The 26410-nt window shown below is 46.1% G+C and overlaps 1 protein-coding gene and 1 long non-coding RNA gene across 3 annotated transcripts in view; one reads left to right on the top strand and one right to left on the bottom strand.

The window, feature by feature from the left end:
* Positions 1 to 2428: 2428 nt before the first annotated feature.
* Positions 2429 to 11562, bottom strand: LOC139040388 (uncharacterized). The gene is made up of 3 exons (XR_011494851.1): positions 11446 to 11562; positions 3694 to 3784; positions 2429 to 2803 (listed from the first exon to the last, which is right to left on the bottom strand). It is a non-coding gene; the product is annotated as an uncharacterized lncRNA (long non-coding RNA).
* Positions 8335 to 26410, top strand: part of BCAR3 (BCAR3 adaptor protein, NSP family member) — a 189776-nt gene continuing 171700 nt past the window's right edge. Inside the window, exon 1 of one of the 2 annotated variants that reach the window (XM_044749209.2) lies at positions 8335 to 8526. The gene's annotated coding sequence lies outside the window, so the exon portion shown is untranslated. The remainder of the gene's footprint in view (positions 8527 to 26410) is intronic. The other variant, XM_070486856.1, reaches the window with a different exon arrangement.

Below are 26410 nucleotides of genomic sequence, written 5' to 3'. Positions count from 1 at the left end.
ATGATTTTTAGCAATGCCAAGAACCTTCAGCAAATGTCCCGGATATTTTTGATTTTTATGAATTTGGTAGGGGGCATTCCTACTGGCATCTAGTGGGTAGAGGTCAGAGATGCTGCTTAACATCCCGCAATGCACAGGACAGTCCGTGACAACAAAGAATTATTTGGTCCAAGATGTCAATCATGCTGAGTTGAGAAACCCTAGCTTAGGGTATACCTGTAGAAGCAGAATTCCTAGGTGAGAGAGTATTTATAGTTTCAAGTTTACTACATGATACTAAATAGTTTTCCCAAGTGGTTGAACCAACTCCTACTCTGCCAGAGCAGAGTGTTCCACGTCCTTCGATATTGTCAGTCTCCTTAATTTTTGCACATTCATGTTTTCTTCTCTCTGAAATTCATGTTCAAGTGTTTTGCTCATTTTTTGTAGAATTGATTTGTGTCAGTTCTTTATATATTCTGGATACTAATCCTTTGTTGGTTGTATGTGTTACAAATGTCTCCCTAGTTTGTGGCTTGTCTTCTCACTTCTTCATAGTTTTTTTGGATGAATGGAAGTTCTTAAGCTTTATGTAGTTAAATTCATCACTCTCATACTAGCCTAACTGGTTTGTGATTTGGGGGTATTATTTAGGTAAGCCTGTCCTGTCCTGAGGTTCTCGCTGCCTCCCAGGCCTGGCAGCCTGTTGGAGTCTCCTCCCTTCCAGCTGGTGAGACCTGGCATTCCTCTTGCTGACCCCAGAGGTGGCTGTCTCTCCACATCTTCTCCCGTGATTGCTCAGTCCTTTGAGGACTGGCCTTCTGCCTTCATTTCCTGGTGGACTTCACTTTCTCTGCTGCGACCAGAATCTTTCCATGACCTCTCTCTCTCTCTCCACCCAGGACTGGACTCTGCTGTCTAGGGACTGGCCTCAAAATGAACCAACTTCTTTAGAACGACAGTGCCCCACCGGTGTCAGTACTGCCAGAGATGCCCCTTAGATATCAGCCTTGCCAGGACTGAGCCCCAGTTTTCTACAGCATTGGGATAGTTTCATCTGGACCTATCTGGGACACTATCCTCTAGGGCCTGGATCAATAATGGGGTGGACCTGAAGATGCCAAGTGGTGCCCAGGAACGTTGCTGCTCCCAGGAAGGGAGCCCTAAGATGAGCCTGTCTGCTCTGACTATGCGCCTTCAAGCCAGGTTGCTTCCCAGTGCCCCTCAAAGCTGACTACAGCTGAAGGATAGCCTTGGAGCTCTCTGCTTCATCCAGGGCAACCAACCCAGACTTAAGTTTGCTTCCTTTCCCTTCCCTTTCAGCTCCACCCATGTCCTGAACTTTGGTGCCCCTCCTGGATCCTCTCCCCTTTGGACGTCACCTTGGTCTGGGTTTTCCTGGCTTTGACACTTGGCACCTTGTCAGGGCTTCAGGTGAAACTCAACTTTTGGCTCCAATAGCTCCCATCTGTGCCAGGAAAGGCACCTTATCCTGGCCCAAGCTTCTATGACCCAAACCAGGTAGCCAGCCTGAACAACTGCCAGGCCAGGGAGAAGAGAAATCTTAAGGTGGGGAACAAACAGAAGGTGAAGGAAGAGTCAAAACAGCCAAACAGCAGGGTGATATAGGAGGATGGACAGGTAGAGCGAGGGGACTTAGGATCCTGAAATGCATATGGTGGAGAGCTAGCATGGGGGCATTCCAGCACGCTAGTTAAGAGCACAGTCTTTGTAAAAAGGTGAGGAATCTCCTAACCTCACTGGCTGTGTGATCTCAGGCTAATTGTCCTCCCAGAGCCCTGTTTTCATCATCTGTAAAGTGAGGATAACATGATAATAGTATTTTGCTGCTGTTGTTATCACTCTTAGTCTGTGAACAGAATGCCAGCTGCCAAGTTCCTTTATGAGTGGATTGGCACAGACCAGGGGTCAGCAAACTGTGGCCTGTGGGCCTGCTCCAGCCCATTGGCTGTTTCTGTATGGCCTGTGAGCTAAGAATGGTTGTTACATTTGTAAATGGTGGAACAAAATCAAAAGAATGTTTCATGGTGTGTGAAAATTAAATGAAATTCAAATTTCAGTGTCCAGAAATAAAGCTTTACTGGAACACAGCCATGCTATTTCTTTGGTGTTGTCTTTCTACCTCTTTACAGAAATTTGCTGACCCCCAGTGTAGACCCACCAGACCAGGAGCAAATGCTTTAGTCAGCTAGAGCTTGCAGCACTGGGCTATCTTCTCCACTGCACAGCCTATACATGCTGGCCACCTTTCTGTTCCTACTTCCTGGGGCCCCAGAGAACCTTTTGGTCAAGCCAGCCTTGGTTGATCCAGTGCACTGATGTCTACATTTCTGAACAATGAGCCTGAGTCATTACAGCATCATACAGGGAGTCAGGACACAGCTGTTGTGAGATTCAGTTGAAATAAAACATGCAAAAATGCTCTGTAAATGTAATGGGTATTATTATTCAGCAAATAATGTGATATTCAGTGAGTGATATTCAGGAAGGTTTCTATGTATTTTATTCTCTTTGTATGTTTGGTAATGTGTATATGGTCATTTTCTTTAATGAAAATGTTTTATTAACCAAAATATTCTCGTTTCTGACCAGACCAAGTAAGTTGTTAAACCAAATGTCATTACCCATAAAGCATGTCAAACCCACCCTCAAAATGGAGTTTTGAGCTTCCCAGCCCTCTTTCTAGAAAAAACTCTAGCTCCCACCAACTTGTTTTGTTTTCTCTTCTCTTCCTGTTCCCCTGTCTCCATTTTCTTTTCCAGTCTCTGTGCTTGTGCTTTGGCCCACTTGTTGCTGTGGGTGGCTGAGGAGAGAGCAGATAAATGTCATTGCGTTTGAAGAAGCCAAGGAACTGTGAGGCAAGGCTTTAAGAGAATCAGCCAGGTTTTGACATTTCCCAAGGTGGTGGTAGGAACTGAAGGGGAAGGAACACCATGAGCCAATTCCTCAATGACTATTTTGGGGGACCCAGAGTTTGGTATGAGGTATCAGTGAGGAAAACAGAAGGGATGGCATGAGAATCAAAGGAGGTTTTTATAAAGGAGGGGACAAGCAAAACACCAGAGCAACTAGGACATTGCTGGTCCTCCTGGGGTTCCCCCAGGATGCGGGAGAACAAGCCGCCCTCCCAGAAGAAGGTGGTAAAGGACGGCTGAGAGGAGCCCCCACGGAGGAGGAGAGGAGCACTCAGAGAAACCTCTTGAGGTCCAGGGTGTTGTTTCCCTTATGGGGGCTGCAGAGGACATACTGGGGAAGGGGGGGATAAAAACAATGTGGGGTTGAGCATAAGGATTCAAGCCCTAAGGGGTTTGAACTTTGGGTGGAGACCGAGGGCAACAGGAACTGGAGTCACCCTGGGATTAGCTGGCCCCGAATTCTGAATGAAACGCTATGGTAAGGCTGTTCCCATCCTGGGAGCAGGGGAGGAGGGAGATGGGGTGGATGTGAGAAGCCTGATGCCACCGTGAGGGTGGGAGGTGAATATTGCAGCTGCCACAAGTCAGTCCCTTGGTGCAAATGCCTTAGCAAAGTACCCTTCCCCAGGAGTACATGCATTGGTGACTTTGTCCTCCTTTCCAGGACAGCTCAAATATTAAGCAGTTACTTAAAAACGCTGAAGGAAGAGGCTCAGGTTTCTAATGACTTTCTGTCGATATGGCTAATACTGCACTGGAATACCCTTCCCCTAGGTACCTGTGTGGTTCCTTTCTTCTTCACCCAGGTTTCTCTCAAAGAGGGCCCTTCTTTGACTCCAGTATCCAAAACAGCGGTTGACCTTGGGTAACTGAAACAGCAGAAAGTGAAACCACAGATAAGTGGAGACTACTATAATTTTTGCAAGTTCTTCAGGGTGCTGTCACAACTTTTCAAATCAGTAAAATAATTTTATAAAAAGCAACATTCTGTTTGTATCCCAGCATAGAGTACTCTAAGATATACCGTTAGGGGAAAAAAGCAAGATGAATTAAAGGATGTATAGTACGCTATGATCTATCTAAGAAAACGTATGCAGTGCTTATTTAAAAAAATAAGTGCAATAAGGCAAGAGAAAAGGGAAAGATTGGAAAGGAAGAACTAAAACTATTTATTTGCATGTGATATGATTGTGTACATTGAAAAGCCAAAGAATCTACAAATAAACTACTAGAACTAATAAGTAAATTTAGTCAAGTCAGAAGACAAAGGGTCACTATACCAAAACATCAAAAATATTCATATGCCAAGAAGCACATGAAAAGGTACTGAACACCATTAGTCATCAAGAAAATGAAAATTAAAATTACAATAAGATAATACTACACACCCACCAGAATGGCTAAAATTAAAAAGACCAAGAGCCAGCCCTGATGTCCTAATGGCTAAAGTTCGTGTGCTCTGCTTTGGCGGCCTGGGTTCCATTCCCAGGCGTGGAACCACACCACACATCTGTCAGTAGCCATGCTGTGGCGGTGGCTCACACAGAAGAACTAGAAGGACTTACAACTAGAACATACAACTATGTACTGGGGCTTTGGGGAGAAGGAAAAAAAAGAGACAGAGAGGAAGATTGACAACAGATGTTAGCTCAGGGTGAATCGTTCCCAGCAGAAAAAAAAAGAAAGACCAAGTGGAATGCCAAGTGCTGGCAAAGATGAGGCATGATAGGAACACTTATGCACTGCTAATGGGAATATAAAATGGTACAACCATTTTGGGACTTTGGCAGTTTCTAATAAATTTAAATATATACCTTCTTTGTGGCCAGGAGTGTGCTTGTAAATGTTTAACACTTGGCTCTGGGGATGGAGGAGAGGGAAGTCCTGATTTTTAGCATTTGCCTATTTCTGTGGCATAAATATCCCCACCGTGGCTGATTCCAAACAACCAACGTGAAATCACTGAAAGTAGAGTTGGGAAGAAATGTGCCTAATCGGCCCCAAGCTGGACAAGCTGGCTCCAGAACACCGCTGCCTTTGACCAAGCAATTCTACTTCTAAGTACACACCCAAGATGAATGAATGTACATATCCACAAAAAGACGACTTACGTGAGAATGTTCTTAGCAGCTTTTAGTCATAATAGACAAAAACTAGAAACAATCCAGAAGTCTACCAACAGGTGAAAAGGTAAACAAATCGGAGTATATTCCTACAACGGAATCGTACTTAGCATTGAAAAATAATGAACTGCTAACACAGCAGCGTGGATAACTCTCAAACACATTACATTAATTGAACCAGATACAAAAGAGTGCACTCTGTATGGTGCCGTTTATGTAAAAATCAAAAGTGAACAAAACTGATCTGTGGTGCTGAAATTGGAATAGTAGCTATTTCTGGGATGGGAGTTCTTCTTGGTGTGGGGACAAGGTCACTTTCTAGGGTGATGGAAAGATATTTTATCTTGATCTCGTTACATGGGTGTATATATTTGTCAAAATTCACCAAGCTGTACACTTAATCTCAAGTCACTGCAGTAAAGTACTTGTTGATATTAAAGAATAAAGAAAGTGATTTTGCCTCATTTCAAAAAACCAGTAGAAGAATAAATCATAATTTCTTAATGGCTGTCTATAGAGGGATGGAGGAAATGAGAAAGGGACAGGATTAAAAGCTAGACTTCTCTGAATATGCTTTGTTTTGTAGGTTTGATTTTGGACTCATGAGAATAATTTACATAAAAATATAGACTAAAATAAAAATCATAAAAAACAGGCAATTCTCTAAAATCAAAATTAAAACTAACTGAACCAAGTGTTTCCAACTATATATTGAATTGGTGGCCAATCACACAGAGAGGAATTATTTTAAGGGCCTTTTAACAGAGTAAGTTGCAGTACATCCTAATGGGAGATATCCTAAGGCAAAAGGAGCTCCCAAAAATTCCTAAATTTTTCATAGTCATGTTGTTATTAATAGTATTGGTATTATTATTCTGAACTATTAACTATATTTTATAGGATAAAACAAATAAGTAATTATGTTAGTGTTAATGGAAACCAGGAATTTTACCGTAAGAGACAAATTCAAATATAGAATAAAAAATTAGTAAACATTCTATAATCTTAAATTTGAATAGAAAATATTAGTATGAACCGATGATATATTTTCTTATACTGAAGAATCTATTTCCTAGCTCTAAAAGGCCCAGAAACAATAGCCAATCAAACGCGATGTGTGCCCCTAGTGCCAGTTTGTAGTCACTAAATCTGTTTCCTACTAAATGAAACCAAGGCTCCTTGGGGAAATGGAGGGTCCTGGTCTGAGGAAGGAAATACACATCATACATCACAACATACCAGAAATTCCTAGGACTCAAGTCAACTTGTCAAGGCTCCCACTGGGCACAAATGGGAAAATTTGAACATGACTAAGAATAACTGATGAAAAGGATGAATCATGTTGAACATTCACAAGTTCATAATGATGCTCAAAAAGAAAAAATAAACACCGTTCACCTTCAGATGATACTGGGGAAACAACTCGTTATTCCTAAAACAGACAAGTAAAGAGAAAGAATCTACCTTTGCCATATGAATTGAACTTGAGGGTAACCGAATAGCAGAGGAGGGAATGTTTCTTTTTAAAGGTGTATGACGGCCAATAATTAAGAAGGAATATCACCATATTGCAAGCCCTTAAAGAAATAACGGTGCTAGGCCATCATGACTGTGTTAGCTTCCTAAGGCTGCCATCACAAAGTACGACAAACTGAGTGGCTTAGAACAGAAGTTGATTGTATCCCAGTTCCGGAGGCTGGAAGTCCTAGATCAAGGTGTTGGCCGGGTTGTGCTCCCTCTGAAGCTCTAGAAAAGGACCCTTCCTTTCCTCTTCTAGCTTCTGGTGTTCACCTACAGTCCTTGGCATTCCTTGGCTTATAGCTGCAACACTCCAATCTCTGCCTCTGTGGTCACATGGCCATCTCCTCCCCGAGTCTGTCTCAGTTCAAATGTTCCTCCTTATATAAAGCCTGGGTTAGGGTGGCCCTCATTTTAACCCGATGACATCCATGGGCGTGGGGGTTAGGACTTCGACATATCTTATTGGGTCTAATTCAACCAATAATAATCATCAGGGGCAGCCAGTATCACAGAAGAACACAGGACATTATATGTTATTGCCAAAGAATTAGACTCCAATCAGACCAAATCTAGGTCCAACTACCAATTTACAGGAAACAGAAGGGACAGAAGAGCATGCTAAAAAACACCACAGGCGTATAATCAGCAAAATCCCGAATGTGGGAAATTCTACAAGACAAACAACTTGGTTTCTTCAACAAGTAAATTGTAGGGAAAAAATAGAGGGAGAGAAACCTACAAATTAAAATGGATGTAATAGACATAGCAACCAAAAATAACGTATAGATCTTGTTTGGAAATTTGAACACTTACTAGATATTTAATGATACAAAGGGATTGTTGACAATTTTTTAAAACACATTTTAATGGTATAGCAGTAATGTTTTAAAAAGAGAGAGTTCTTAACTAATTTGAATACATACCCTCAGATAGAATGACATAATGTTTGGAAGGTAGGAGAGTGGGGATGGGTTAGGTATGAAACAGGAGTGGCCATATTAATTAGTGAAGCTTGGTGTTGGGTACATGGTGTCGATATCAGAATCTATCTTCTGAATATATCTACCCCCAAGACTCCCTGAGACCTACTGTTCAATATTCTTTTCTAGGATACTGAGTTTCTCTTTCCAAAGTCTTCCACTGCAGCCTGATGGCCAATGGGGAAATTTTGTTTGTTGGAAGTTCCTGGCTAGCTGACAAAAATATTTTTCATTAGGTAGGAAAGGAATTTTTAAAATCTCCTTTTATCATAAAAGTACTGTGTATATACACAGTGTAAAAAGGAAAGTCCAAAAAGTGCCAGAAAAGTAAGATTTCCTCCTTCCGCCCCAGTTCTACTCCCAGAGACTCCACTGTTCCAAGTTTCTTGTGAATCACTTCAAATGTTTTTCCAAGCATATACAAAAAAAAAACACAATTCAGATTTTACTGCAAATAATATCTGCAACTTGCCTTTTTTTCCACCTGGTGTATGTCTTGGAGACCTTTCCATAGCAGGAAATACAGATCCTCCTCTTTTTTTATTCCACTATATGGAAATACCATAACTTATTTCAGTCTCCAATTGGCAACCATTTTTTCCCAGTTATTTCCTCTTACAGATAATGTTGCAATGCACCTTCTTGTACACACACAGAAAAGGAATTTGTTGAAAATCTGCCTCTCCTAAGAAAACCCCTCCTTCATTCTTCAGCTCGAGACAGGAAGCGCCCTGTGGTATGAAGCAATCACACAGCAAACCTTCTGGGCCTGACCACATCACCCTGTGATTCTCCAGCCGCTGGGCAGCTCAAGGCTGGGTGATCAGGAGCGTGCCTAGCTCCCGAGGCGTGGAGACGCTGAGCACCCACGGCTCCGTGGCTGAGAGTGGACAGCTGCCCTGGCTGAGGGTGGCGGACACACCCCTGAGTCCCCTGGTGTATGACGCCCCCCTTGGGAGAGGTGAAGCATCGGCACCAAGTCATTAGGTAAGTTCGCTGGCTTTGAAGGAGTCTGGGGCCAAGGGATGTTAAATTCAATCAGATTCATCTGGATGTCGCAAAGTTCAGGTGATGGTGTATGTTTAAAGTTAAGAAACTTAAGATGCTAATGTGGGCCAATGCCTCCGATGGCCAAGGCAGCTCAGGGCCTAAGGCTGTCTCTGAAAGCACACTGAGCAGGTAAGCAGAGTAAGCTTTTTTTTTTTTTTCTTTTTTAATGTGGTTTGTGTTTAATCCTCTGGAAGTCCTCTGTGTCAGCAAGGCTTTTGTTTCTGCCTTATGGAACTTTACATGGGCGACTCTTGCCAGAAATAGGAATTTCCTGGCAAGGAAGAGAGGCAATTTGAGTAAGCTGGACACAGACAAATAACATTTCACTTCAACAAAGCTTTTCAGGTGTCACTGAGGATGTGTGAGAAACCAGATAGAAAGCTAGAGAAAATGCTCTTTACAAAAGTATTCTCCTGCTGGTGGCTTTAGGGATGTTCTTGCCACTACATCTCCCTAATGGGATGAGTTCAGGCCATGGCTTCACGGAGAAGAGTTCTGTTAGACCACAGGAAAGGGTTTGCGAGATGGTCAAGGTCTCAGTCCAGGCTGTGGGGCTTCCCTTTCAGCTTGGACGGTAAGTATCAGGACCCTGAGCAAAATGCACACTACCTGATTTGTTTCTCCTCTTTAAAAAAGTGCTTATGGTGCCTGTTATTTGAAAAGTAGATAAACGTTCATTGACATAGTCTCTCCCTAAGAAGTATATTTTGGAGTTGTTCTTTATTGCTCTTAACTCCCTTTGTGAAATTTGGCCAGTCAACAGTTATTAGAAGAAAAGCATAAGCTTAATTTGAGGGATCAATAAAGTTCTTGCTCACTGACAAGTGTGATGTTTTTTCATAATGCCACTGGCTTGGGAGCAGAGGATACCACGGAAGTGTTGCAGTAGTGGGATGTGAGGTGAGGATTGAAGTGAGGAATGAGGTAATGGTTTGTGGGGAAAAGGTTGAGTCTTGGGAAAGAGTGGAGGTCCTACAAGTTCACCAGAGGAGACGCAGGATGAACTGGTTAGGAGTAGGGGCTGCTCTCTTAAAAAAAAATAAAAAAGCATTAGCATCATAGGAAAAGAGCTGTTGAAGGTGTGGTGTGTTGTGGGGGATGGGTGGGGGGAACAGACTGACTAAGGATACGCTGGTCAGTCTGGTCACAGGGCTCTGGACACAGTCTGCTGCTGATTCCTAGGACCTAGGATCAGAGTCTTTAGTGACCAGGGCCTAGGGGAGCCAGTCACCAGGTTTCGTGAGGCCGTGGACGTGAATTCTGTCCAGAGACCAAGCAGATTAGGTCCCACCTGGGAAGGACCCTGATTCTCCTGGTGTTCATCCAGGGAAGCTTTCTGTTCGCCGGCCCTCCCCGCTTCCCCGTCCCCACCCCGCCCACATGGGTGTCCATTTCCCATCACCTGTGCAGTCTCCCAGAACAGGTTCTGAACTAGTTCAGTTCCGTAGAGAAGCTTTTGTTAAGCATTCATTAGCTTCTAAGATTTTCTTTTTCACCTTGTGAGATTCTCTCAAGCCTTCTGACCTTGTCAAGTGCCTCAAGGATGGGGTTTGAACAACTGTGACCTTCAGCTGCCTGAAGACTGTGCCATCCCTGTTGACGATAGATTCAAACTCAGGGGTCTTTTCAGTCAACAGGAGGAATAACTAGAAAGGGGTATAGGGTCCTCCCTCCTTGCCTTTGGGGTCTGTAAGCTAAGATCTGTTCTTCTAAGTAAGCTGCTTCTAGTCAATCTTAGTTCTAGTTCCTCTAAACAAACCCGTTTCCTAGAGAGACAGAATAACAGCGTGCCTGGTTTAGGAATCAGAAAACCCAAGTTCACTGTTGCTTCCACCACTGAGTACCCCCTTGTCCTTTGGCAAATCCTTCAGCATTTCCCCGTAAGTAAAAATGAAAGGGCCAAATCAAGATGCACGAGGACTTCAAAAGCCTGAAAGGAGGGGCTAAAACTGACAAGATTAAATTTAATACAATTGGTAGAAGAGAGAGATGCTGGGAGCTAACATTGCTATTCCTACAAAAAAGGTTCAGTTGCCCCTGAATGTGAAACAAGAGTGAGCCGTGGCCACCAGTGTAGCTCACAATGGCTCAAGCTCAGCTTCCAGAATAAGGAAAGTTAGAGTCCTGCTTTGCTCTGCTCTGCTCTGGCCATGGCACCTCCCACCTCCCGTCTCATTTCTGCCTCCAATCCTCTCTCCTTTACAATGAGAGTGATTGTTCTTAAAATCTAAATTTGATTGTGTCATTCTCCTTCTTACAAACCTTCAATAGCTCCCTATTGCCCTCAGAATAGTCTCATACAATGTTCTTCATGATCTGGCCCCTGTGGACCTCTCAGGCCTATCTCTTGTCCTCTACTGACCCACAACCCTGATTCTAATAGTTCAAAACCACAGGCAGTTCCCAGAACTGGTCCTTCTCTCTTCCCCTCTGGAGTGCAGTCTCCAACACACATACACACACACACACACACACACACAGCCCTCTACCTGTCAGCTTCTCCATCCTCTGGGCTTTCCGAGCTCCCTGGGTTGCCCCTGTCATAGCACTTCCTATGCCATATTGCAATTGCTTGAGAGGACTCTACCCTCCCATCCCAAGACAGTGAGCCCCTCGAGACAGAGACTATGCTTTTTCTGTGTATCCTCAGCATCTACTATCTTCCTGGTAGGCACTCAGTTAATATCTGTAGAATCAGTGGAAGGCTAGGGGAACAACCGACAAGCCCAAGTGCACTCAGAAAAGAGTGATAAGGATGGTGAGCGATGAGGAAATAAGATTGAAGGACAAACGACTGAAGAAGCTGAAACAGTTGAGCCTGGGAGAGAGAGCATCAGGAGAGGCATAATTACTCACCTTCATGTCAAGGGCTGCCACGGGGATGCAGGAGATGAGTGACCCTAGCCTCTCCAGAGGGCAGAATTAGACTCGCTGGGGGGAGGGGGAGGGACGTGGTGCAATCTAAGAAGCAGCTTTGGAGAACACTATGATGTGCTGTTTGAGTACATTTGGTGGAGGAAGGGTGCCTTGCAGAGAGGGATGGCTTCCTGGTGACCTAAAGAGCACCCTGGCCCGGAAGGGCCCCAGCACCATCTCAGGAGTGTGGCTGGAGGGATTCTTGTATTGGGTGAGGCATTCACCCTGGTAATATTGAAGGTCCTGCAGAACATGGATTCTAAGATCTGCAGGTCCCTGACAGCTCTAAAAGTCTGTGATTCTACCATTTAGGCCACAACACCACACAATTCAGAAAGCTGAACAGACATTTTAATTTCTGACTTCTCTTCCTTAGCAGCTTCAGAGTATTTTACCCATTCCAAATCCACTCATGATGCCTGGTCTACTAAATTGTTCCATTGGGAAAGGAAATAGGGACATGGACAAGTTATATAACTTGTCCTAGTTTTTCCAGGTAATAATAGACAGAATCTTAATAGGAAACAGAGCTCTTCAGTCCAAGGCATTAAAGCAGATGGCTTTTCCAGGTCCCTGATGACTTCATGAGCCAAGTTGTCCTATGAAGTTTCATGTTTCTTACCATTTTGCTTTCATTCCACATCTAAAGTTCAAGAACAACCATGCCAGAGTGGCTATGGGGATGCTCTGGAACTAGATTGCCTGTGTGACCTCAGACAAGTCACTTAATCTTTCTGTGACTCAGTTTCCTCATCTATAAAATGGATATAATAATAAAATTAATCTTACAGGGTCATACGGATAAAATGAGAATACAGCACATGGATATGTTAAGTACTTAATAAACATTACTTAGTATTATTAGTACTAATATATATATATAGTACTAAATATACATAGTACTAAACATACCTAGTATTGGATGAGGACAGGACTTGGGAATAAAGAGAATTGATTTCTCATTCCAATGCTAAAGGTATAGTGCAGTGGTCTTTAGCTGTTCTCTACACAGCCTCAGAAGTTCCTCAGAGCTTCCACTGAGAGCTGGGCTGGGTGTAAGGGGCGAGAGATGACAATCATCGGCATAGAACAAAATGGAGGTGTGTGCGCCCCGATGGTGCTCATGTGCTGCTGTCAGTGGTCCTGAACCAATTTGTTAATTCTCTGGAAACCTGAGGGTGGGGTGGGGGTTGCACCCACAGCCCCTTGTCCTCCCTTTCCCTCCCTTAATTCCCTGCTTGTGGGTAGTCTTCCCACCAAATGGAATTTGGATAAATCATTGATAACCTTTTAAATCATTAGTTTCTTTTTCTCTGAAGACAGGTAATTCCTACCCTCTGATCTGTTCACAGGGATGTTGCCAGGTTACATGCAATCCTGTATATGTAACACCTTCCCACCTGATGGCTACCTGAGGGATGCAGCCAGAAAGCAGCAACATAGTGGCAACAAAAAAACTTTGACTCTGAGCTTCCTCCTAGCAGAGTCACTGGAACTCCAAGCCCACTGAAGGCACAGCTGCCCACCCTTCTCCAGAGTCCCCGGGGCCTCACCCAGTTGTTAGCAACCATGCCAGTTTTCCTGAGGCTGGATTGGAGTTGCACTCTACTGTGCCTCTGGGTGGCCTGCATCCACCATCTCTGCCTCTGCCATTTGCTGAGGCTCAGCCTCCGTTGTTGTGGTCCCCACCTGGGACAGGGCAGGTTTTCCCCCACCAATGTCACAGCTCTTCTGTTAGATACCTCAAAGTGTTCTCTTGCTGTTTCAACTTAGAATCTTCTTTGTCAAGGACTTGGGATTGATTCCCACTGGAATCTGGGCCAAGGGACAATTAAGACAGCTCCCAGTATTTTGCTCAAAAGCCTTTTTCATTTCTTTCTCATAAGCCTGGACCATGCAGTCCAGCACTGTCCCAGGATAAAGTCCGGCCTCCACCAGGGCTCTCCCCAGGGAAGAGATGGGGGCACACTGTCTCTGTCCTCTTTCTTGGTGTTGGAGTTTTATCTGGCATCCTGTAGCTCAGCTACTTTCCCAACACCTCCATGAAACCATTCTCCTGGTAGCCCTCGAAGTGAGCAGAGCTGTTGAGGGGATCCTGCCAACTGGGTCCCCAATCCACAGATATGAATGTGCTTCAGGCTTTCTGCACCAGGGGAATTCTCCAAACCTGATAGAGTGTTATTAAAAGAAGTAGAAAGAATTTTCGTTTTCCTAGATTGAAAAGCAGAAAAAACCCTTGATGTTAATTTGGCCCATTCTGGCTCCAAGCAGGGTTAGACTCAAATAATTGCTTAAACTTAGAAGGAGAGAAAACCAACACCTCTCAGAGGATGAAATGCTAAAACACACCCTTACAGGTTGGAGGTTGTATTTTGGGTTTGATTTTTAAGAGTGGCCACACCAATTCTGTCCGTGCGATTTGAGCCCTTTGTCTATTGTTCTGTCCTTAAGGGGGATCAGAGGGAAGATGGTAGCCTGCCTTGGCTGTTTCTCATCACAGAGTAATTCTTAGCCCTCCATCACACACACTCTCACACATCTCTACACACATATTTAGTTCTAAACTGTAATCACCTGTGTCCAACTTGGCCCTTAGAAGTGAAGAGGGAGCCCTGGGTATGAATACCATAAACATATTTCCCCAAGAGATGTTTATGCAGCAATCCAGACATTCTCATTGCTCTGCCTTTTAATTAGTTCAGGGAGTTGCAACCTCACAGTGTGGGGGTGCTTGCCAGCTATGCTTTTCGGGAAGTTATATGGTCTGTCTCCTCCCTCAGTGTTAGGAAATTATAGAGCTGGCTCTCTGCTTGTCTTGGAAGTGTGTGCACTGACCTTACCCCACAGAGCCCTGGACGCTCCAGGGCCTTTCTGAGCTAGCGCCCAAGGGCCTTGAGGAGAAGTGCGGTGACATTCGGATCTCAGGTCTTGCGGCCTGCTGTCCTTGAGCAGGGAGGAGAGGATGGCCTTTGAGCTAAAAGGGATTGTTTTCCTCTGTGACTGTTCAGTCCCCCTGGGCAGCTACTGCAGAATCGTGGCCACAGGGGACCAGAGAGGGGATTTTATGGCTCAAGGGAAACCTGCATCTCGCCCATATCGGGCCCATTCTGGAGGCTGCCAGATACCTTATCCTCGTGAAAGGAGAGGCCCCAAAGAGCCCTTCCGGCCTTCCTTCCTCCCAGGCTGCACAATCTCTACTTCCGCCCAGGGGCTCTGGGATGGCTGCACGGCTGACATCAGATCTCTCATGGCTGCTGATGTTTTATTTAAACACTTCTCCTCCACACGGCCCCCTCTTCTTTTGTTTATGCGTTCTCCCTTCAGGGACCAGATCACACTTTTGGCTCTAGTTTGAGCTTCTCCACTTTACCAAGGTTCAGCACATCGCCTCTTTAAATGGGTGGGGGATGGTGTTTTCTTGGCATTCTCTCATAGATACCTTTCTAGCTCGGCTCTGAGAGGCCAGGACCTCTCTGATTTGCCCATATGGGCTGTGTAGTTTTCTACACCACACTTTTCAGCTGAAACCCACCAGGGTGCAATTTTCTTTCTTCACTTACCTCATCCTTTGGCACAGATTCCTCTACTGGTTTCCTCCTTTCTGCACACCTGCTTTTCTGGTGGTGGTTCGCATCCCTCCTGCCTCCCTCCGAGTGCCTCAGCCAGCCTCCATGCTTGGCACTTGGCTTCTCCAGGAGGGCGTCTCTGTGCAAATAGGGTCGTTAACCACTGCCCTGGCTGTTGTCTCTGATCCCGCAGCTTTGCAGGGAGCCACTTGCTCGCCACCTAGTCCCATACGTCATGTTGATTTTCACTGAGTGTACCTCAGCAAAGCCTGAAGGGTGCCAGTCCCACAATGTCCCTGTCCCTTGTGAGGCCTAGACTAAGGCAGAGCACAAATGAAGGGGCTCAGAGCTCCTTAACAAATGGTGTTTTCCACACCTGGAAATGTGTACTTTTGTAACCTCTATCTAATTTTAGATGATCTGCTTAATTGAAATGTTGTATTGGATGTTATATTTATTTTTCGAAACAGCAGAGTAAATCAAACTTTATATGGATTATTTTATTTTATTTTTTAAAGGAGTAATACATTCACATGGTTCAAAACCCAAGAAGTGTACAGGCATGAGTCACTTAACGACGGGAATGCATTCTGAGAAATGTGTCGTTAGGCGACTCCGTCACTGTGCGAACATCATAGAGTGCACATCCCTATGCAGCGCATGCCTGTAAACCCTTATACTGCAAAAATTCTGTCTCTCAACCTCACCCTCCTTCTGCCCGGATTCCATCCTGTGTGGGTAGACGCTGTGCTTAGTTTCTTGTAGATCTTCCTTTGTTCCCGAAGGATCTTGATAGTCTTGTAGCAGATACAAAATTAGTCCACTGCTTCAAAGACAATGCCGTGCTGGCTAAACAGAAAAGGAGGCCGCTTTGACTCTGTGACACATTTGCCATTTAGGATTGAGGTAGCTGCCACCCCCCCATCTCTGTAGCTATATAAATTCTGTCCTGTGGTCTTTCTCTTTGTCTCCACGACATAGTCTTTGTTGTACTATGAATTTTTAGTTCAGCCATCTTTGTCTTAGTGTCTTTGTTTCAATGTCTTGGAACTCAAAGCAGATTCCATTACTTGGGAGCTTAGTGAATTGGCCCCAGTTAATCAGATAAGCACTAGAAAAATTCTCTGGAAACCTCAAACAGATAGACTAAAAAAGATTCAGCACAATTGGTTTATCATGACAAGATTACGGCTGATGATACCATCAAAATGGAGGAGACTCTGTGGTTATCTAACAGCTGATGCTATCAAAACAGAGGAGAGCCTGTGGTTATCTAAATAACTTGAAGAGGGCTCCAAGAAGGAGGGAGCCGGCAGTGAAGTGCGGGCAGGCAGACGTGCTCTGCCTGAGGCTGAGCTTCAGCGCCCTGAAGCCAGGACTTCCTCTGGACAGAGATCAGTGGGCCAGGAAGCAGGAGTGACCAGCAGTCCTATAGTCAGAAAGAAAATTTTTCTGGGCAGATGCATCTTTAGAGTTCCAGCTGCCCACTTCCTGGGCTCCCTCGCCTCTGGGTCTGGCTGGAAAGGCAGCTGGCAGCCCGGTCATTATCAGCACCATCTCTGACACTACCCAGGGCAGTCACCCCCTACACACACACACACATACACACACTTAGTGACACCTAATACATTTGTCCCAAATCTTCACTTCTCTGAAGTGCTTTTAATTCACTGACTTGGTTCTGTATTGGTCTGGAGGGGTCACCAGTGCTGTTTGATGGCTCAGCCATGAAGCCAGAACCTCCCCTGAGTGAACTTTCTCTGTGTTTGACCTGCTGCCCCACATGTCTCTGTGAACTGGCACTACATTCAAAGATGCTGACTGGTCATCACAGAGATGGCTCCAGGTCCCACAAGATGCAAAATGACCAGGAAAGGGGAAGTTTGCTGTGGTCTCAGTGGAAAGTGTTAAACTTCAGTCATGAACCTATGAAAACTGGCGTTCTTCTACGGTGTATATGATTTATGTAGTAATACCGTATTAAATATTTAATTAAAAAGAAAATGTCACCCCCAAGCCACACCCAGTGGGTAGTTACACTTTCCACCAGAGACATGATAGGAAAGCAAGTACTTGCCTTGGGCAAACCACCTCGTATTTAATTGACAGTTGGGAGGAAACAACTGTAACCCCTTCCCCTAGGAATAGCCCCTGGGATGTCTGTTCCAGCTCCTGCCTGACATTAGGGAGATTCTCCAGCCTCTGAGCAGGGACATCCTTCCTGGGGGCTGCTGGGCTCATGGGTGAGTTCCTGCTCAGACAGGAGATGCAAACACACAGGTGCCACAGCTGGAAGGACACTCTCTCCCGAGGACTGTAGATGGGGCCCGAGGCTTGAGTCACAGAGGTTGGCACTGTAGAGGAAGGATTGGGTCTGTGGATAAGAGGATCAGTGAGGCCTGAGAGCTGCTGAGTAGGAGGTGACTGTGGGACATCTGAGTGGAAGGCCAGCAACATCCAAGTTCGGGAATCATCATCATATGAAGAGAAGAGATGGTACCCTGGAGGTGTGGGTGGACTGAGAAGGGGAGAGGCTAAGGATGGAGACCCAGGGGGATGTCCACAGGTGAGAGGCTAGGACTTCTCTGGACAGGGTGCAGCTAGGGCAGTAGTGATGCTCTGAGGCTCAGACATTACATCTTAGGAGTGAATATGACTGCTGTGGGTAAGGTGTTCTTGGTGGAGGCAGGGGTTGTGGGAGATAAGATCTGCCATGGCAAGCAGGGGACACGTGCCTATCTGAAGGATGGTCAGCAACCTTCGTGGCTAGTCGATGTTCTCAGCCCTGCCCTCAGACTGAACAAGAGGAAGCGAGTGTGGACTTTCGTTTGAGCTTTCCAGATCCACACATGAACCATGCATAGGTGATCAGGTGGATGGGTGGCATGTGGTCCAAGGCACTGTGTCCTTGACAGGCAGAGTCATGGTGGGTGATAGAGAGGATTGGAGTCAGAAGTGTGCCTTTGCCCAGAGCTCGCTCCTGCCAGCTGATTGTGAACTCTTTCCAACTCCACTTTCAGTGACATCATAGTCACAGCCTGAAATTCCCCATGGGGTGAGTATTTACACCATGGAAATTGGCAAATTCTACAGATCAGGGCTTTATTTTCCAGAGAACCAACTGTTAAACATTTACCAGCACAACAGTGTTGGGCTGGGGGTGGGGAGTAAAGGATGCATGTCAGCAAGTGAAATTGGATAAGTCTAAAATGAAGGGCCTTGAGTGCTAAGGAGTCTGGACTTTATCTTGAGAGCTGTGGGGAGCCATCGAGAAGCAGTATAATTATAATGCATTGCTTAAGAGGGTGGGATTTGAAGCCTGGTGGCCCAAGGTCAAATGCTGGCTCTGCCACTTACTAGCCGTGTGACTTTGGGCAGCTTACTTAACCTCTCTGGGCCTCAATTTCTCTATCTGTGAATGGAAGAAATAATGCCTGCTTCATAGCGTTATTGTGCGATTTAAACAAGTTTTACATGTGGAACACTTAGGACCGAGCCTGTCATGCAATAAGCATTCAACAAGTGTTAGCTCTTATAGAAATATTTAGACAGTTAAATGGCACAGTCGTGTTTGTCTTTTGGAATGAACACTGCAGCATGGAGAATACACTGAAGATGGCAAGACCAAAGCCAAGAGGAGCAGGAAAGAAGCGGTAAATAGGCAAGGGATGGCGGGAGCCTGAACTAGGGTGGAGAGAAGGGGCTAGATTTGAGGGAACTTGAGGTGGGATGGAGAGGGCTAGGAATGTGATGTAGGAGGTAAGGTGAGACGAAGGGAGGATGGGGGCTGGCAGAGATGGTCAGGAAAGGCTTTGAGAAGGAGTGGGGCCCCAGGTCAGGGCTTGAAGGGGTATCTCTGCAGAGAAGAGGGAGAGGAGCTGATGGGCAGGAGCAGCAGCGTGAGAAGAGAACAGGGCTTTCCTGAGGATGTTGGGGTTAGTATTTAAACGTTTATTGACGCAGCTGGAATGAAATATGGAGAAGAAACAGTATGCTGGAAAAAACAACAATTACCCGTAAGGCTCCTGTGGCGCTCTGGCTCCACATGCTGCTCCTCCAGCATCTACAGAAGCCGTGTGGTGACAGGTCCAGGTGCCATCCCTGACCTGGCCCAGCAGGCGGCCTTCCTGCCAAGAGCGGTTCCTGCCCCTCCTGGGTGCCCTGATGTGGGTGGAGCTGCGACCACTCTTGACCAGTGTTGCTGAGGAAACTAACTGAACACTCGAGGGTTAAATGTTTTCTCTCTTTTTCATGAAGGGGAGAGGGAGAGAGAGAGATCTTTCCTGTCTACACTGTGCCTGGCTTTCAGTGCCTTCCTGTTGTCATAATGGTTCTTTGTTGGTAGCAAAGGCCCTTTCAGACCAGTGGGGCAATCTTTCACCCTTGCCACGCTTTCCATGCCATTGCTCGCTAACTGTGTCACAGGCTTCGGGTTGCATCAGCCTATACTCTGTGAAGTTAGTGCGGGGGGGTGATGACAAGCTGATGTTACATCCAATTCTGCATAGCAGTGTAGGGGAGAGGGGTAGCAGCATGTAGCAATTATACTGATGAGTGCTCTTGGCTGGGGCATGCAGGCCCAGAAGCTTCCACAGTTCACCTGCCTCAGCCAACCACTCCTCTACTTGGCCTGGAGAACAGTTGGCAGTGGCAGAGAGCAGGACTTTCCTCCCCTTTTCTTCTTACACAACCTCTCCTCCTCCCAAATGAAATGAAAACTAAAGATGTGGCAATGATGCTAGAGGGGTGAACAGAGACAAGAGCACCAAATTGGACCCAGTTAAGTGACTTGGTGAACTCAAGTTATTTGGAGGGAGAAGATACATGAAAGATAAAAAGATACGCAGACACTGCTCCTTGCCTTGGTCATTATTTCTCAGAACATTTCTCAGATATTCTCCTCCTGGGATCCCCATGAGTCTGCCATGCCTTAAAAATGACGTACACCAGGAAGTTCAAAGCAAGGTAGGGTTACCATAACCTTTGGAAATCTAGTGAAGTGGCATAGATTTAGATTATCCTAGAACTAGCTTCCAGTTAGGGGCTTGTCCCAGACAAATTATTTGGCTGTGTTGGACTCTCCACTTGGTCTTAAGGCAGGTCAATTGGACTCCACTCCCAAGATGGCAGACAGTTCACATTCTGTGGGCCAGGCCTGCCCAGCAGCTAGCTGATTCTTGCTCTTTTCCAGCCACCGGCGGGGCTCCCTGGAGACTATCCTTCTGTCCTGCCCTGGCCCTGTCTGCTGATAGGTCAGGCCACAGGGTTGACCTGGAGCAACGGGAGCTGGAGGCCACAGCGTTATGCTTCTCTTTCTCTGTCCCTGGCAAGACTGTGCTGCCCAGATTTCCCTTCAGAACGAAGGCAGTCAGTCTCCTGGCTGCCAGAAGTGTTGCCCACTGATGGGGGACAGCTGGGTCCCTCCCTAGGAATTGCCTTCAGCTAAAGGGAGCTGCCTCACCCAAGGTTATGCCCCACTCAAGGGGACAATTGCATCAAACGACCGGATGATGCAGAGGGACCAGGCTTTCAGCCCTTTGCCTCCTTTCAGGACCTCTCTGAAGGGCCAACTCAGCTTTCGAGCTCCCCGTGGAATCGGCTGGGGCCTCTGTTACAGCTGTACACTGCTCAACACTGTGTCCGAGCCTTCTTCTCTCACTCCCTTACAGGAGCACTCCCCAGCAAACCACTTGCGTGCAAATCTCCATCTCAAAGTCTGTTCCCCAGGGAACCCGACCCATGCCACTAGGAGATACTGGACAGGAGGACTGTCAGCACTGAGGTCCAGGCAGACGCAGTCCGCAGGCTGCACTTCACTTCCCAGAAGGTTGGGAGGTTGGTGAAGAAAGAATGACCCAGGGGAGAAGGAGTTAACTCTGAAGGGCACCTGCCTTGCCTCTGCAGCCCACAGGGGATTGTCTCCTCCTTCCTGAAGGAAAAGGAGAGGACGAGAAGTACAGAGGAGCCACGGTGCTCTCTGGACAGGGTCAGCTATTATCCAACAGGTGACCAAACTCGTGTCGCAGAAGCACTCTCATTCCTTGTTGCTTGGACAAACTTAGCTCATAAAGAAATTACTTTCCTCCATCTGAAGTCAGCCTGGGAAATTATGCAGTTAGGCTTACCACGAGCTATCTCAGTGGAGTGAGATGCAAATGCAGAAGTGGGGATAAGAGAAAAGAGAAACTGGGGGAGCCGGTGGATGGTCCACTCTTCTTCAGGAGAAGAGGGGAGTGGAAGGGAGGTCATCAGCTAGGCCTGGCCCCACTTCTTTGGCCTGACTTCATCCCCCAGCCTGCGTGACTGTGTGCTCCTTTTGGAAGACCACTGGTTTAGCTCAGTCTGAACACAAACTCTTTGACTATGACAAGAAACAGGAGTAAGAATCTTCCTCTTTGCACCTCAATAAGAAACCCAAAGGCACTGTTTCTCCAGGACACACTCACCTTGCCCATCAGATCTAGAACAGACGCCAACCACGATGACTTTCTCACCTGGGAGCTGATCTAGAACCACAGCTAGTCACAGGACTTGCCTCAGGTCCTCCTGTCCCCCAACCCCAACCCCAGAAGGCAGGTACAGCTCAGCATCTCCCCCTCTCCTATTCCAGGCATCTCTAGAAGCCTAGAGTGTAACTGTGTAAGGCCAGGCCTCCCCACAATTGAGCTAGCTTTTGTGTAACTCCTGCCACAGCAGCCATGGGAACGCAAGGCAATAGTTACAAAAGCCATGAGACTCTCTGAGTGCTATTGGTGCCAAAAATCATTCCAGTCCTTTCCAGAGACTGCACCTGGGCCTTCCCCAGGTGTGCTTTACAGAGGAGGGACAACGGGCACAGACACACTTCTGTCCAAATGATACATTATTTCTTAAGATCTAATGGAGGCCCCTTCAGTTTCTATTAATGTTTTTGTTTAAAAATAATTTTTAAAATGTATTTTATAACAATTTCAGTTGAAGTTGGAAAATAAGCACAAGATACTTACTTGCTTTATCAGCTTTTTTACCCAAGCCCGAGAACTCCCAGGGAGTAGGAAAAGTGAAATGCAAAGTTCACAATAACTTGTATAACGTAAAGTGGGTGACGGGCTCTCCAGGCTGGCCACCGGGCTGGTTTCTAGCGTGTAGTGAGGAGGGCTGTGTGCTGGTTGGAGGTAGCAGGGCTGACTGTAAGACCAGTGGCTGGTATCGCAGAGATAGAGTGGAGGGGAGGGGTTCAAAGTGAGAAGTCCAAGAACAGCCCCTGGTTGACTCTGGGCCAGCCGCTGTTTCTAGAAGAGGGGCAACTCATGCTACAAGGGCACTAACACACAAGGGGGAAAAACCCAACTCTGGGACAATACATGCAATTAAAAAGCAGCTTAATTTGGTCCTTTAAGTTACACACAGCTCTACCGTTCTGATTATCGATTCCATACACTTTTTCTGTGCTATTGTCAGTTCCCTACAATCCACTCAAATTGTCAGAGGCTATTGGTAGGACACACAATGGAGGACATATTCTCTCTTCTCTTCTTTTTCAAGAGCAGGTGAACTTCAGCTGCAGGCTGACTCCTGCCTGTGGGGATTCCCGCTCTCCTTGATCTGAACCCTGGAATCAATGTGACTCCAGATAACCCTGATATGGAATATGAAACAAAAAATTAAAATGATACAAAATCCCCGAACGTCAGATGTCATCTTAGATAATTTTAAGTGATTTAATGTTTCCTCCTTTCTGAGCGCACGCATGTGTACTCGCACGCACAGACACACACACCCCCACACACTCTTTCACCCTGTATGTCTTTATATATTTATAGATTTCTGATTCTTCATCCACATAGTGGTGATAAAAAGTCTGGCTCAATTTCACTTCTGAGATGTGTTGTGGGTCAAATGATATCACGCAAGACCTCTGGAAGGATGACGTGCTTTGGAAATGGAAAGTGTCCCCACTGATAACCGTAATTTCATCATTGGTTATCTGATAACTCTACATCTTGCCCTTCGTGTTCAGAGAACAAAGGAGAGCTGAGCTTTAGAGCTGGGCTTTCAACGATCGCTGTGTTGACAAGACTGAAGCTAAAGGACTACAGTGGGACGTGGGCGTGTTTTTCCCAGAAGGCTGACTGAGCAGTTCTCTAAATGTTTGCACGTACAGGGCAGCATTCCATCCAGCCTTCAAACCTTGAGCCAAGACTCAGCATTAACAAAGGTGAAAGTTTCATTTCTTTGACTGTGGGAGGGCTATAGTCATCCTTTAAATGGCCATTCAGTTTGAAGTGCAATAGCACTTTGATTGAGAAACACTTACAGAAGGGTGAAAAGTCCTTGGCTTTAAATGGCACTTGATGGGCAGTGACTCATGTCACAGTGTGTGCACCACATTCTCCCCTGCCAAAGGTGACTCCCTGGGTGGAGCATCTTAGTCACAGAGCCGATGCCCGATCTAGGGATGTGTGTGTGTGTGTGTGTGTGTGTCGAGAGGAAGAAGCAAAGCTGTGGGAGCATTTCTTACCCTGTCTTCTCTGCAAGATTTCCTGTGATTTAGGTCATAGCAAAGTAACGTTAAGTCCACATGCAAAGAGCCCAAATGCTAGCCCAGTAGCAACCACGGCAGCTGGTAGGTGTTCTGATCTTCCAACGGCAGGAAGTAAGACCTGTGGGCTCACAGGCGGCCACTGGTTTGGGCTGTTTATTAAAGCTCTAAGTGGAAGCATCCCCCCGCCCCCCACCAAGTCTAGAATAGTCCTGGGTGTGTGTGTGTTGGGGGGTCAGTGCCTAAAGCAGAGAAAACTCTGTAGGAGGGCTCCCTCACAAGACAAAACCAAGAAGACAGACCAAGCTGAGAGAAGCTTCTGAGAGCCAGTAAGACATCCATCCAACAACATGAAACCAGCTGCCGTTCCCTTTAAATGTCATCGTTGAAGATATAGCTGCATCTTTGTTCCCCATGAGGCTGGGGGTAACACAACCTGGGGATAATACAAGACACACAGTTTAGAAACAGAGGACCTGGATTTGAATCCCAGCTCTGTCACTCACCTGCTATAGACATCAAGCAAGACCCCTCCGAGGTGATTTCTTCACGTGTAGGTGGGGATAGATCTACTTCAAAGGGTCTTAAAATTGAACCTACCAGAGCCAATGAATGTGAAGGTATTCTGTAAGTTTAAAGCACTGTAGAAATACATAGCATTATTATTGATGAAAAGAATAATCTAGCACAGTGCACCACGTGATTCATCATAGGTCATCTGAGAGACATCAGCTAGAGAGGTGAAGCTCATAGCAATAACGACAGTGCCACTGCTATAACTGGTGCACTGTTCTTTTCCTAAACAAACAACAAATGGACAAAATCTTGACAGAGTCAAAAGGCAACAATCCCTTCTTCTTTGTCTGCTTCTTGAAGGGCAGTCTACTGCCCCTAGTCCCTTCTCTACGAGAAAGTGTAGAGGGGGCTCCTTTGTTGGTTATATGGCGTGTGGTTCTGTATGTAGCAGGCCCACCCCCTGCCCTCATTGGGCTCACAGTAGGTCTCAGCCTTTTCCCTCAAGGCACAAGATGACTCTCACAAGTGTGACATGCACCATGTGCTATTCACAGAGCCCAGACTACCCCTCCCCACCCCTCCCCAATACTTTTTCTTGTGTCAGAACAAGTGAGAGCAATAATATTATGCATATAACCGTGAATCTGCTCTTATTTCAACTCTTTGGTACTTCCTCTTATTGATAACAAGTTACTTGTGACACACCTCACAACCAATTGGCACCTGATGGTATACCTGGAAATCAAGATTGAGAAGGAATGTCTTCATCTGTGAGTGAGGGCAGGAATTGGTCTTCTGCATTTTAGGATTTCCAATGCCTGGCACATGGTAGAGGCTCGATGCTGACTTGAATTGGTAGCTGTAGCCTGAGAAGGAGAAACCTCTCAACTCCCCACAGATGAGCTCTGGGGCCATTCCAAGCTCAGAGGCGCTGGCTGGTTAGTCATAGCCCTTTAAGGAGCATTGCAGTCATGTGACAGAGGCTGAGACGTGGACTCTATGGGGGATTTCACTGCCAGGACAGACAAGCCAGCTGCCTTCACACTCTGTGGTAGCGACAGTTTTAAGTGGAAGAGTTAGCGCTCACCTTCTTTCACATCTGCCTTTGAAGAGGGTGGCCTCTTGCCAGCAAGAGCTGCCTGAGGTTTGAGCTTGGTGAAGGCTGGACGAACGGAGCGTGCAGGTGGTACTGCTCAGAGAATGAATGAGAAAAGCCAAAGTAGATCTTTAAGTGCATGGCAAAGAGGTGCGTTCTGAGTGCTGTTCCTAAAGACATTCAAATCATGTGCTTTTATCTGGTCCTTTCAGTGGATCTGCAGATTCAGGGAGTCTGTGGGTATCAGGGCCAAAGCTGGCATGGATTTTCCCTTCCAGGAAGGGAAGGCCTTGGCAGGGCAGCAGCCTGAGTCACACACTCTTGTATAGGAACAGTCTGGAGGCTGGCAGCCCACAAGAACTGGCTGAGAGCACCAGTGTGTGGAGAAGCTTCTAGATAATTTGTCACAGTGTGCTAATGGCTCCAGGGCCCAAGAACAAGTGGGTCACACAGCATGTTTTTGAGATTAAGATGTGTGAATTAGTTGCTCTTTGAATTATATGTTATTTTCTCCCTGCAGCTCAGAAAAAACTAGATCTGATGGGCTTGGCCTATGAGTAAAGCAGGGCGTCTGAGGTGAAGCTGCACGGCTGTATCAGCCTTAGAGACAGGCAAAATGGCTGCCAGAGCCTGAAGCCTCCCTGGCGATACCAGACGAGCCTAAAAGTTGACCAAGTCAGCAAAATGAAGAGGTTTCAATCCATCTCTTGAAAGAAGGGGATTGTAAGTAGCAAATGAGCAAAGAGAGGAACTAGAGGAAGCGAACAGACTGAGGGCATAAGGGAAAGGGCCTTGGCCTGGAGTCCAAAGGTTTGTGTTGACCTTCTGCTGTCACCCAGTACATGAGAGGACTCAGCTGAAGCTTAGGGGTGGACTTTGCAGTCAGGCCAGACCTAGGGGTCAGTCCTGGCCTTGCCACATACTTCCTGTGGGACTCGAGTAAATCATTAGCCTCTTTGATCATGTTTCCTCACTGTGAGATGGGAAAATCATGATTTTCTCACTGAGTTCTGGTCAGGATGAAGTAAGGTTAAGTTTGTGCTTGTCATTGTGCCTGGCACAGAGCAAGTACAGTGCTTGGTGTTCTGTGGTTGCTGTGATGATTGTGACCCAGTGTGACTATTCCTGTTATCAGTGCTGCATAACCCACAGCACAAATTTAGTGGCAAAAAAAAACAACCATTTTATTATGCTCATGGATTCTGT

The sequence above is a fragment of the Equus asinus genome, chromosome 16 (genome assembly GCF_041296235.1).
Source record: "Equus asinus isolate D_3611 breed Donkey chromosome 16, EquAss-T2T_v2, whole genome shotgun sequence".
Lineage (NCBI taxonomy): Eukaryota > Metazoa > Chordata > Mammalia > Perissodactyla > Equidae > Equus > Equus asinus.
Note: the sequence above shows the minus strand (reverse complement) of the source record. Positions and strands in the feature narration are given on the sequence as shown.